Below are 13301 nucleotides of genomic sequence, written 5' to 3'. Positions count from 1 at the left end.
CCATGAGTCTCTGCCTCCAAGTGACAGGCTCCCAAATAATAGCTTAAGCAAGGTGAAATTGTGTTCCTGTCCCACATGTGAGTTTCTTCCTCACAGATGTAGGGAGGGGGCCATCCTGTGCTAGCCAACCCCTCACCCTGTGACCGTGAGGCCTCTACCGACATAAGTAAGGCCACCCAGCGATAGAGTGAGTGGCATCCAGAAGGGCCACCTCAGGAGCTGCTTCCCCTACTGACCCTTGACAGCTGTGGAGAGCAGCTTGTTAAGCCAGCAGCAGGCTGGGGAGGGCAGAGTCCTTTGCTGGCCAGCAGCTGAGGCCAGCCTCTTCCAGAGGAGACACCAACCCTTTGGATCCCTGAGGCCCGAGGCCTCCAGTCCTGTCCCTGGACTCTGCCTGGAGATCTCCCATTCAGCATCCTACCTGCTTAGTGTGTCCTGAGTGACTTTCATGTTGGCCAACAGGCCTGCCTGCTACTCTCCCTGGCCTGAAGATGATGTCATCATCCTCTGGAGGGCACTCTGGAGGCACCCCTCCCTGGGTACTTCCAAAAAGTGCAGCTAACATGATGGCCATCTTAAGTAATCATCCTGAGATTTCACAGATGCACACCATGCAGCCCAGTTGCCCATGGCAGCCAATCGCTGCTTCTGCTCCAGGCCATTGGTTTCTTTCTGTCTCTGTAATTGTGCCTTTTCTAGAATGGTAACATAAATAGAAGCATGGAGCGAGATATAGTCTGGTGTCTAGCTTCTGGTGCTCAGCTTAAAGTTGTGGCCTTCTTCTCTACTTTTGAGCTCTGGATCTTATTCCTCCTAAGTGCTGTGTCTCACCACATTCTATCCTGGGTGGAGAATTCGGACGTTTTTTGGCTTGAAGCTAAGATGAGCAGTTGACCTGTGCTTCTGTAGTCACAGGGGAAGCCAGCCATGGCACAGCTGAGACATGGAGGAAGATATCCATGTCTGCCTTGGATGGAGGGCTGCTTGCCCTGCAAGCTTGGGATGTTTGCCCCTAAATAAGGGTTCACTTGACTGTGTTACAGCTAAAAATCAAGGGCTCCATGACCCTTGCCCCCTTCTCATCAGAACCGAGGGGTAGAGGCTGTTCCCTACCACCTCCTTGCCCTGTAGGCCATTACAACTCGAGTTCGAATGATTTGTAGTCTTTTTAAAGTGTGTGTGTGTGTGTGTACAGAAATGTGTGACGGCCAGGGGTTGATGTAAGGTATTTTCCTCAATCACTCTCCTTGCTTTCAGGGTCTGTCACTGAGCTACTGCTCACTGACTGGCTAGACTAGCTGGCCTGTGAGCTCCAGTGCTCTGTCTGTACACAGACCACACACTCCTTTCTCTGTCTCTGTCTCTGTCTCTCTCACACACACAAACATACACACACACACACACACACACACACACACACACACACACACACACAGTGAGTTCTGAGGTTATATACATACACTGTAGAGCCCAGCTTTTTTTACATGGCCCTGGCCCTGTACTGACTAAGTCATAAATCATCTCTGAGTTTTTGTTGTTATTTATTTATTTATTTATTTATCTATTTATTTATGTGTCTTCAGACAATGTTTCTCTGTGTAGCATTGGCTGTCCTGGAACTCACTCTGTAGACCAAACTCAGAGGCTAGCCTCAAACTCAGAGATCCGCCTGCAGTGCATTTGACACCACCACCTGGCTATTTGTTTTTGAAACAGAGTCTTATGTATCCCAGGCTGCCTTGGTTTTGACATGACGCTGAGAATTACCTTAAACTTCTGATCCTCCTGCTTGCAGCAGGATTAGAGCATACACCACTGTGCCCGAGAGCTGGGGCTCCAGGGGACTCAGAACTCTGTGCATTCCAGACAGTCACTCCACCCAGCCCTTTGACTGGTTTCTAGAGCCCGGTGTCTCCTGACTCGGACCCTAGATAGAGCACCTTCATTCCATTCTCTCTGATCTCACCACCACCTCCAGTCTGCCCCCCTGAGCCGTGGGTTGCTTATTTTCCACAGGAAACCCACCAAGTGCTTGGGTCCCCACTACCTCCAGGGAAAAGGCCAGTCTCTGAAGGCCTGGCATGACAGGACCTTCTGGATGATTGAGTCCCTTTCTGTCTTTCCACATCTGTCCCCCTCTATCTGTCCCCCTCCTTCTCTGGAGTCTACAGGCTGGCTCCCCACTTTATAGAAGGTTCCCAAATGTGGCCTTCATTGTCCCTGTTTGCTTCCACCTGCCTGCCTGGTGTCTTCCTGTGGCTCTTCCTGGGCCCAGTCCCACTCCCAGGCTGGCTGCTGGTCTCACAGCTCTGGTCTTCTACCCATCACTGTGGACTGCGATATCTGTTTACGTATCTGCCACCCCCATAGGATTGGGTGTTCCAGGGACACTGCCTGACTCATCTTGTCCTCAGTGTGGCCCAGTTTGGGGCCACGTACGGAGTGGGAGCCCAAACGTTTGTGTGCAGGGCACCGTGTTCTCTGTATTTGCGCCAAAGGCTGAGGACTCGGATGAGGCTCCAAAGGGGTGGGGTGGCTGCGAGGCAAAGACGGACGAGAGTGTATCAGATGCCAGGTGTGCATCAGAGGCCATGGCACCTGAGCAGTGGTCCTGCTCCTGCAGCCTTCCCTGGCCCTCCAGACCCCGAGCTTGTCTTGAACATCAGTGTAAGGTGCACCCCCACCCCCCACCACACTGTTCTGTGAGAACAAAGACAAGCATGCTTGGCTCGTGTCCACACCTGGCCCAGGGTAGGAGGCTGCCAGCTGTTTCTTGAGTGACTGTGGGCTGTGGACAAGCAGCTATATGAGGGAGTGGCTTAGCCTTGGGTTTGAAAGCCAGCCAGTGGTTCATGGTGAGGCTTTCTAGCAAGGTGACAGTGTGTTGAGTGAATTGTGAGCACCCTGGAAATGGGGTCTGAGGCTGTGGTGCCAAAGACCACCCAGTCCTGAGCCAGCAGGAGCCATGTGCTATTGTCAGACGTTATAGATTTGATGGTGCAAGCCCAGCGCACCGAGACCCTGTGTGGACAGCGTGCGTCAGAGTAGTTCCGTTACATACAACGTCCTTCACACTTGGAAATTGTGCATCCAAGGGATGTGGGGATTTGATCACGGGAGACACTTCTAATTCTGGGGAGAATATTCAGCCCCAAGTGTGACTCATGGGTGTCTGCTCCTGCCCAGGTATTCCCTTACCGTGTATAACCTGAGGCCACATAGTGCTCTCCGCTGCAAAGTGGGTAACCTGCAGCTTTCAGTGCTGTGACAGGTATAAGAAGAAGCAGGGGCCTCTGGAACATTAACACGTGTCAAGATCTGCTGTGACTGCTAACAAGCCTTGTCCTGCAGCTGTGAGAGGTGAGAGGTGACAGGAACCCAGATCAGACCCTCAGAGGGGAGCCTCCCCACTTGACTCCAGCTCTCATTTCCAGCTTGAGGCAACTGCTTCTGCTTCTCCAAATCAGGAGTGGTGGCTGGTTCTCACTGCTACTGAGCATGGGTCTGGGGCTGTGGCCAGCAGGTGAGACTGGCTCAGGACAGGAGGCAAGGAAGGATAGGACAGAGTTTAGAGCTGGAGTTGGCCTCTCTTCCCAGTCCTGGGCTGTAGCCAGTCCACTGTATCCTACGCAGACACAACCAAGCCCCACCTACCACTGAACATGGAGTTAGCAGCTAAGGCTCAGTGGCGCCTCCTCTGGGCAAAACGTTCCACTGGCTGCCAGCTGCCTGGTGGGTGTTCACAGTTCTTCACCAGCAGCCTAGCCACGATGCTTGTGTGCTGAGACTGTCAAGACCTTCAGTACAATAAGATATTTTGAGAGAAGGGGAGAGTACATTTGCATACCTTTTATTATACTGTATTGTTATAATTCTACTTTATTATTAGTTATTGTTTTTAATTTCTGCCTATCTCTAAGCGAAGCTTTATCACAGATGCGCGAACAGGACAAAGCATGTGTTCAGTGCTCTCTGAGGTTTGGGGGTTTTTAGGGGGGTCTCTGGATGCCTCCCCTGGAAGGGGAGGAAGCCAGAGCAGCCCCTGTGCTGGGAAGGATGAATAGCTACCCATGGGCTGTGACTCTCATGTCAGACCTGAGTAAGAGATATTCCCATTTCACAGAGGGAACACTAAGGTCACCCCTCTGCTGTCAGTGGTTACCAGGTGGAACTGGATCTGACCACAAACTCCAGAGTTCGTGCTTGAGAAGGTCCCGTGTCCTTACTTGGTCCTCCAAGTACCTTTGGAGTCAGCCACGATGGAGCTTCTATCCTGCCCTCTTCCTGCTCAGGTTCCACCTCTACCCTGTACCAAAGGCCTCCTTCTTATGTCTGCCTCACTCAGCCCTGTGGCTACACAGGTTTCCTTCATCACAGTCCAGCTCTTGAGTGAGAATCGTGGGACCAAGGATGGGGTCCATGTCAATTTTTCATACCATAATGGCCCATAAAGAAGGCTTTAGTTATAATGGTGGCCTTGAAGGTGGACTATGCATATCTAGGGACAGCTGGTATGGACCAGTAAACTAGGGGCAGGTAGCTTGGTGGTGAATGGTAGCCAAATGGCTTATGTTCCAGTGCTCTGAGGGAGATACATAGTAGGAACAGGAGAGGCAGTAGTCTAGGAGGCTTGGGTCAGAGGCAGGAATCAGGCTTTGTGAAGGAATGGGCAGGAGGGAGTTGGGATGGTGCATGTACTTCTGCTTCAGGGATTCCAGTGATTGGTGACATCATGGGGAGAATTGGACTGCGAGGAGGGGGCACATTTGGGTGTTTGGATATGTCCTGAGGAGCCTGAGGTGAGGCTAGGAGGCGGCTGGGGGAGGGGCTTTGTGGAACAGGCAGAGGAACCTAGACTTTGGGGTGTGGAGAGATTTGGGACGTCATTTGTGCATGCCACCGAGCTGTGCAGGCCAGAAGGTCACTGCCTTGGCATTGAGTGAGAAGGCCTGGGGACAGAGGGAGCCTCGTTCGGAGGCAGGCCAGGCTGACAGAGGAGAGCCTGGGGCAGGCCAGGCCAACAGAGGAGAGCCTGGGACAGGACAGGCCGACAGAGGAGAGCCTGGGGCAGGAGGAGCTGTCTGGACTGCTCTTAGAAACCATGTTCCCGTTTCGAGTTTGTCGAGCTAAAAGCTCCCGTGTAAGTCAGTTTTGCAAATAGAATTTTTGGACAACAAACACTATTTAACTGCGTGGGATGGTAAGGCCAACAGCTTTCGAGGCAGGCTAGCTGAATCCTGTCGGAAGGTCCTTCTCCCTGTGACCTGGAGCTGCCGAGGACTTGACCTTCCAGCCATGGCATGAGCCTCATTCCACTCAGATCTTAAAAGGATCCTTCCACAGAAGTGGGTGTGGGAGGCAGCGGGGCCACAGGAGCGAGCAGTGCTTGCGGCAGAGGCGGTGGGCCTGCAGGAGGACTCTAGGGATCGGGGTCATTTCAAAGATGTGTCTTCAAGACATGGACAGAGTTTTTATGTAGAAGATGAGAGATGAGGAGAAGGAATGGAAGAGCCCCTGGTCACTTGGTTGTAGCCCAGGAAGGTGACGAGGTAGAGGGCAGCAGAAGGAGTTAGGGTCCAGGGCTTTACTTACACAGGATGTGAGATGGGAGCGGGGCAGTCCACAGTTGCCATAGGGCTTCTGAGGGGTGAGGTTGGCTGGAGAGGAACGCCAGGCCTGTGAGAGGGAAGAAACCCAGAGCCTGTCAGGGGGTCAGTAAATACCCACTTACCATTGGAAATAATTGCCAGTAGTTAACCTTTGTTGATCAACTTTAAATGCCAGTTGCACTGTGTGTGGGACCCGGAGAGAACTCAGAGAACTCTGACTTGGGATGGGGGTGGGGCATCTTATGGGAGTGGTCAACAAGCTGCAAGGCCCCATTGGTAATGACACTGCAGAGAATGACAAGCCACAAGCCTAGGTGACAAAGCTTAGCTACTAAGGATGTCAAAGGAACAGCCAATAAATAGCAGTAGCCTGTGTTCTGCTGAGCCTGGGTGAGGACTTCGAGTCACCCCTATCTTAGCTATCAGCAGAGAAGTTAAGAAATTTGCCCAGAAGACTGGGCAGGCCACACCTTTTAGCACAACATTAGAGAGGCAGGAGCAATCTGATCTCTTTCAGTTCAAGGCCAACCTGGATTTCATGGCAAGTCCCAGGCCAGTCAGAGTTACACAGTGAGTCCTTGTGTCAAAGCAAAACAAAAATATGGAGAAGGTTGCCCAGAGCCATTAGCAACTGAGAGCCTGAAGTTTTATGTTGAGGCTCTGCTGTTTAGTGGGGCTATACTGCCTGCCATTGACCAGTGTGCAAGGACACCTGGCCCACCCATCCAGTCAAGCAGTCAGTGCCAAAAAGGTTGTGAAGGAGGCTAGAGGAGAAGGCTTGAGGACATCTGGGCCACCAAAGTGCAGGCCAGAGGAAGAGCAAAGGTCCCGAGGCAAGTACATGCCTGGTGTGGCTAAAGAGACTGAAGGCCAGTGGGCCTGGTGCAGAGGACGCAAGGGGGAGTGGATGCTCGAACTGAGCTGACACAGGGCTTCCTGTAGTGGCTGAAGGGTTGTGTGCCTGTGCTTGAGGTGAAGAGAGGCCCTGGAGATTTCAGAGCTGAGGAGGGGTAAGATCTGACTTGAGTTCTCACCTGACAGTCTCTGGTTTCTGTGTCTGATAGCAAGAATTTAACCAAAAAAAAAAAAAAGGTGGGGGGGGCCAGGGCCAGCATGGAGAATCCAGGTAAGATCTGGAGGTTACAGAGTGTGCAGCAGTAAAGCTTCCTGTCACATGGCGGTGGGCCCAAGGCGTAGCCTGGGTATGAGAAGGGAGCAGTGTCAAGAATGAACCCTTGGGCAACAGTAGCTGGAAAAATGGACTTATGTGGAAACAAGTAGGGAGGAATGCTTCATCAAGAACTTACTGCCGTTATTCCTGTTAATCCCTGGCTCCCTCAGGGGTAGGAATTGAGACTCACTGTAGTTATGTGGCCTTCTCAGGATCACATGGTTAGAAGGGAGTGCAGCCCTGATCTGGAGCCAACTCTGCACACTAGGGTTTGTAATTCTCATTTAACATTCAGTTAGTGAAGGGCCTGCTAGGTGCCAAGCACCACACTGAGTGCTGCACCTGTGGGTGAGGTGAGTGTGCGGTAACCTGGTGGCACCCCAGTCAGGAACTGCAGCAGCATCCATGAAGCTAGACATGAAGCTGGCACAGACAGTGTGTTTAGTGGCAAGAAAGAGACAGCTAAGAGATCCTGGGGCCAGTAGGAAGCCAACCAGTTAGGGGTCTAGTGGTTTTCCACAAGCACACAGACCTCTGGGGCAGAGGGCTTCTTGGGAGCACATCTGTGGGTTTTCCCCAGGTAGACCAGAGGCTTCCAGATTACAGATGGCCACCATGAAGTTCTATGGTGTTATTTTCAGAGGATCAGGATGGTTTTAACAGTTACCAAGTGATCCATAACTCATGTGCCCTATGATTCGCTCATGGAAGTATCCTGTTAAGTGGCTTTCAGCTCATACCCAGAGCTATGTGTCCATCACCATGGTCCATTTCAGAACCTCATTATTGCCCCAGAAACTGCTTCCTCCCACCCCTCAGCTCTTGTCACTGCCAGTGCCCTTGGCAGCCTCCACTGGACATGACTCTACCTTCTATCTCTACAAAATCAAAGCCACCTGTGACAAACAGTCTGTGTCTGTGGCACTGGGCAGTATGAGGCCTTTTGTATGGGACGTCTTTATCTTTGCATGTATGTAGATTGTCTGTGTTGGAAATCCAGGACTTAAATGGTATCACAGCCAGCAGGGGCCTAGGGGCTGCTACCCATCTTAGAGAAGAGAAAATGAGGGATGGGGGACTTGCAGCCTTCCCTCAGCAGGCAAACTTGAGGACTTCAAGGGGCCTTAGAGCCCTCCAAGTCAGGATGCTTCCCTCTGCTGTTGACTCTTCTTCCTTCAACCATATGCTGGGTGAATTTGGCTCCAAGTGATAACTTGGTGGGAACGGCATCTTCCCAAGCCATAGCACTGAGTGTACGGTGGATTTCTACACCCCACAATGCACACAGCGGCCTTCCACACACACTTCTGAGTGTGTGTTCTTTCACTGAGATTGAGCCCCATCTCATCTTTCCTGCTATCCAAATCTTTGCTCGTCTTGTGTGGTTTTTCTTTGCCGGGGATGCTGTTCCTCAGGAAGACGGGCTACAGCTGTCCTAGAACCAGAGGTCAGGGTTAGAGCTGCTGCCTGGGCCTTATTGGAGATCAGTGTGTACTGCTCATCAAAGGAGTGGCCGGGCTTTGAAGAGGTTTGGGGACACTCAGATCAGGAATCTTCCTCCTGCCTTGCCATGCTGTGTGCCTCAGTTTCTTACTCTGAAAAGAAGGAAAGTTTGTTGCACACATGGCAGTGTGGCAGCTGCTATTTGGGAGGTCTGGGCAGACCCTGAGGAGAAGTTTGCAAGAGTATCCTCAAGCCTGGGGATAACAAATGTGGACGGTGGGCCTTCCAACCTCTGCTCGCCCCTTGCTGCTTCTTCCTGTGGTGAACTAGTCCCTGTGTCTCCTCCCAGGACTTTGCGAAGGGGCTAAGTTCAAACCCCCGTCTAGCTGCTCAGATTCTGGCCTTTGTGCCAAATGATGCCTTGGTTTCTCAGTCTCGTTTTATGACCTGTAGAATGGGAGGGTAGAAGGGCATCCTCTGAGGCCTCTGGGTCAGCTAGCTGCCTCCTGTTAGCTGTGTAGTAGAGAGTGTACTTCCCATTGACAAGGTCCAGGGAGTAGTTAGGGGAACAGACACTGCTCAGGCAAGCAGACTGAAGGTTCCTGGCATCCCTGACTCTCCCAGGGAGGTACTCAGACTGCTGGGACAAGAGGGGGACACGTCCCAGGGATTTCCTCAAGACAGTACCTTATGCCAGCATCCTTCCTGCATTATCATCAGGAGAGTACTCTTAATAAGAAGAAAAACTGAGGTTCAGAAAGAGGGAACCACCTGTCCATTATCTACAATGAGTCAGGGGCCAAGCTGAGATTTGAACTCCCAGTAGTGTGACTTTGGCCCCTCTCCTGACTTCCCTCATGAAATGGGAAAGTGAGGAGGGGCAAGAGGGAGGAGCGAGTTGAGGAAGGACTGGGGAACTGCAGCTTTCCCATTGCTGGCTGCTGCAGGAATTCTGTGGGTGGTGGGAAAGGCATTGTAAATATGCATGACATGCAAATCTACCTCTAAAAACAACGTGGGCCTCCCATGAGCTGGGGTGCCAGGGTTCTCTGGAAAATACAGTGTTATACAAACACTTGGGTTTCTATGACAACTATGCCGACTTGCCCCCTCCCGAGGGCTAGTCTGAAGGTCTCGAGGTGTGGCACTCATTTCTGGCTAATCCGTGTTCTTCCTGTGTCCTGCAGACACTGGTGCCGGCTGCCCGCCCTCTGCTTGGAGCCTGGTGGCCCCCCTGTATGACCAGGGCCCAACTCATACCTCTGATGGAGGGCTGGAGAAATGTGTGTGGCAGTCCTCAGTCCCACACCTGCTTCTGAGGTATCATCTGCAGCAGACTTGCCGGCTACCATTTTCCCTGTGCACGTGGCTCCCTGGTTGGTAAGTACAGCCACAGGCCTGGGCACCTCACCCATCACTGTGCTTGCCAGTTTCAGGAAATGCCCAGCCCTCCCTCCCACTGCCAGCACCCACAAGCTGGCAGAGGGACCTCCATAAGAGTGTTCCTGTCTGGGCACAATTACAGTTTAACCAGCTGGGTATACCCCATCCTCCTGACAACTCTGGAGGTGGGCCTGGTGAGGATGCCTATTTTCCAGGGCACTGCCTCCGTGAGGGAAAGCCCTTGCTGAGGGTGGACAGCGGCAAGCCCAGCACTAGACATTTCAAATGCCACACCCAGGGCTGGGGCAGGTGCCCAGCACAGGCTCAGGAGGAGGAGAGCAGGGAGCCTGCTGCAGGCTGTGGTGTGACAGGGCCCGCAAGAACACGTTCTTCCTCCTCCTGCTCCACCTGCCTGAAACTCACACAATGAGGTACTGGGCTCAGTCTTATCTTTGACTGTCCCTCCACACCCACATTGTCTTCACAAAGCCTGGTTCCTCCGTCATCGTTCCCACAGAGCAGGGACAGCCACCTCAGGCCCACATGGTGCCAACCACAGCGCCTGGCTCTCTTATCTCCCTGTTCTTACACAGCCTCCCCCACCCTAAGGTTCTGCTGATATAACGTGTCTAGTTCACAAGTAAGGAAACCCAAGGGCCCGCAGCCACCATTCAGCCTGGGTTGAAGGTCTGCCTTCTTGAGTGCGCTCTGTTTCCCAGGGGCTAGGATCAAGGAGGGGAGTAGGGGAATGTGGGAACCCCTCATGATGTCTCACCAGACTCCAGGAAGACCCAGGAACCCATCAGCCTTCTGGGGTCCCAGAGAGCTGCTGCCGTGGCTCCCACTCAGCGTGGTGCCAGCCCCTTTGCTTCCAACTCTTCCACCTGCCAACAGCTGCCAGCTTCCTTGATGAGATGCTTATAAGAAGGGAAAAGACTGGTAAATATGCATAATATGCAAATATCGAGGATAATATAAAAACCCGAGAAGTTCACTGTCAATAATGGATGTCTTTGAGAACCAGACGCTGCACATTTGTGCGGTGCCAGCCTTATTGTTAGTAACTGTGAAAAGGCCCCTCATTAATTAGTACCTACCCCCAATTCAGTTCCCCTGGCCTGGCCCGGGTCTGCTGTGGCATCCAGAGACACCTGTTGCGTTTGGCTGCTGAGAAGCTGTCACCACAGAATCGATGAGGAACTGGTGGTCTGAGAGCAGGGAGTGCCTTCAGCAAACATGCTGGGTTTGCCCAAGGCAGGCCAGGGTCTCCCTGAGGACAGTGTGTCGCAGGGCCAGCCTGAGAGGCAGTGGGTATTTCTTGAGCAGTTACTACGTGCCTGGCATTTGGTGAATGCCTGGCACTCTTCAGCATCTCATTTCAACTCCCCGAGGCTTGCAGAGGGCTTAGCCTCTCCTGCTGATGAGGACAGCTCTGAGACCTCCTCCGCCCTAGGGCAGATTCTGGAAGGCACAGCTGCCATCGCTCACAGCCCCCTTGTGTGTGGCCCAGTGACGGAGAAGGGATTCCTTGGCATTGGCAGGGAGCAGCCGTCAGGATCACGTGGAAAAATGGAGGCCGGGGTGGCGCGAGGGAGGTGTTACTGTTGCGATTTTGCTAACAAGCTGGTTATTTAAGGAACTGGGAAGCTCTGAGGGAGCCTCTGTGCCTGGGCAGAGGCGGCTGGGAGGACAGGGTCCCCAGGCAATTGAGGTCAGGGAGCCAGCCACGAGCAGTGATCAATGGATTGATTGAGTCTTGTCCACTTACTGACAATACTAACAGCATCACGAAAGCCTGGAAAAAAAAAATCCACTGTCTGTGTCAAAGAGGACCTGTGAGCTGGAAGACACAAGGGGCTTGTAGGGGCAGCAGAGCTGTTTGCTGGCCTGGGGGTGGGGGACAGCCTTGGCCGCTGGTCACTTAAGCACACTTGACTTTTTGTCTTTTGTGTGTTCCTCATGGTAGTGTATGTCACAGTAAATTACACCCTCCAAAAAAATCCAGCTCTAACAATGACAGCTACCATCTATATATTAATTATCAGGCTCCTTACTAAGGACTTTCCATGTATGTATGTATGTATGTATGTATGTATGTATGTATGTATTTTATTTATTTACTTATTTGAGGCAAAGTCTCTCAATGTACGCCAGCCTGACCTGGAACTCACTGTGTAAAGCAGAACAGCCTGAAACTCAAGAGGTCCTCCTGCCTCTGCCTCCCAGGTGCTGGGATTAGTCATGTGCCATCATACCTGGCTTATTTATTTAATTTTGCTGAATGGAATCCAGGAGCTTGTATGTAGTAGGCAGGCACTCACTCTCCCACCAAACTAAACTACACCCCAGCCTACCATTTAACTTTTTTTTTTTATCACATCAAATCTTCCCAGATTTTCTTATTTTACCCATTGTACGGAAAGGGTAAGTTGGGCTTACTAGGTAGAGCTCCTTGGCATATGCTTAGAGGTAAAGCGAGAAACCAGACAGGAACTCAAGCCTCCAGTGCAATGAGGGGCTTGGAAACTACCCCAGAAGGTCGGAAGCCCTCTGTCTGTCTCTCTGGGTCTGTGCCTCTTGCATGCTTGTGGTGTGGGAGGCTAGGCAAGCATCCATGGTCATTGGCAGCTGGGAGGGGTAGGACCCTGACAAGGGCCAGCGTGTGGCATGTGGTCATTTAACAAATGCTCCAGATAGAAATAAAACATTGTAAGGGGCCGGGCAGTGGTGGCACATGCCTTTAATCCCAGCAGTTGGGAGGCAGAGGCAGGCGGATTTCTGAGTTTGAGGCCAGCCTGGTCTACAGAGTGAATTCCAGGACAGCCAGGGCTATAAGAGAAACCCTGTCTTGGAAAAAAAAAAAAAGACATTATGAAGCTGGCAGCCCGTTCTTCTCTCTGGGCAACAGCCCCAGAGGCATCCATACATCCCAAGGAGGCTTACTGAGAGCAGTCAGACACATTCATACCCCTCCCAGAGCACCCAGCCTTGGGGAAGGACTGACGTTACACAACCACCCAGATAAACAGAGGGAGAGGAGACGGGACCAGTGAAGTGAAGTGGATTAACAGGGCCACACTGTGACACAGGACTGCCTACCAGGACACAGATCAGCTTGCTGGGTAGTGTTGCTGTTAGTAGCAGGGCAGTTGGGAACAAGCCATTTGTCCATCTCCAGGGGACTAGTTAAATCTGTTTGCTGCAGCTGTACAGTGGTACCTGCTGTGGCTGTTAGAAATGGGGCCGGGATCTAAATTTACTGTTGCAGAAAGAACTTCATAGTGTGGAGGTTTTTTTTTTTTTTAAAGAGGTTATAAGGCAGCACAGGTAATGCGAGGCCATTTTCATCAGACCTGTGGGTTTTTAGAGCAGTTCTCAGTGCTGCCCCTGGTGCACGCAGACTTAAGGGTTTGGGAAATCAGACCGGGATGGGCCTTGTTTCTATTCCTTCTTGGCTGTGTGACCTTGGGCAAGTCACTAGCCTTCTCTGGGACTGTTTTGTGTAAAACAAAGAGATAGATAGCATCAGAGAGTGTTGACCCAGACCTAGAATCATGCCAGGGTGAAACCGAAGATGTTCAGTGCCACTGTGTAACGCCACATCTGCCAGCCTCCCCAGGTTGCCTCTTTCCTTAGTCACAGGGATAACACCCAAGGAAGACAGCATAGCTCTGTGCACAGGACCAACAAAACCC

At 52.0% G+C, this 13301-nt stretch overlaps 1 protein-coding gene across 4 annotated transcripts in view; it reads left to right on the top strand.

The window, feature by feature from the left end:
- The first annotated feature begins 9406 nt into the window (after positions 1–9406).
- Dlgap4 (DLG associated protein 4) overlaps positions 9407–13301 on the top strand; it is a 97568-nt gene continuing 93673 nt past the window's right edge. For 3 of the 4 annotated variants that reach the window (XM_028775215.1, XM_028775213.1, XM_028775214.1), the window contains exon 1: positions 9407–9599. The gene's annotated coding sequence lies outside the window, so the exon portion shown is untranslated. Of the gene's footprint in view, positions 9604–13301 lie in introns of all 4 variants that reach the window. The other variant, XM_028775212.1, reaches the window with a different exon arrangement.

This window comes from Grammomys surdaster, unplaced genomic scaffold (genome assembly GCF_004785775.1).
Source record: "Grammomys surdaster isolate TR1022 unplaced genomic scaffold, NIH_TR_1.0 254, whole genome shotgun sequence".
Classification (NCBI taxonomy): Eukaryota; Metazoa; Chordata; class Mammalia; order Rodentia; family Muridae; genus Grammomys; species Grammomys surdaster.
This window is presented reverse-complemented; position numbering and strand designations above follow the sequence as displayed.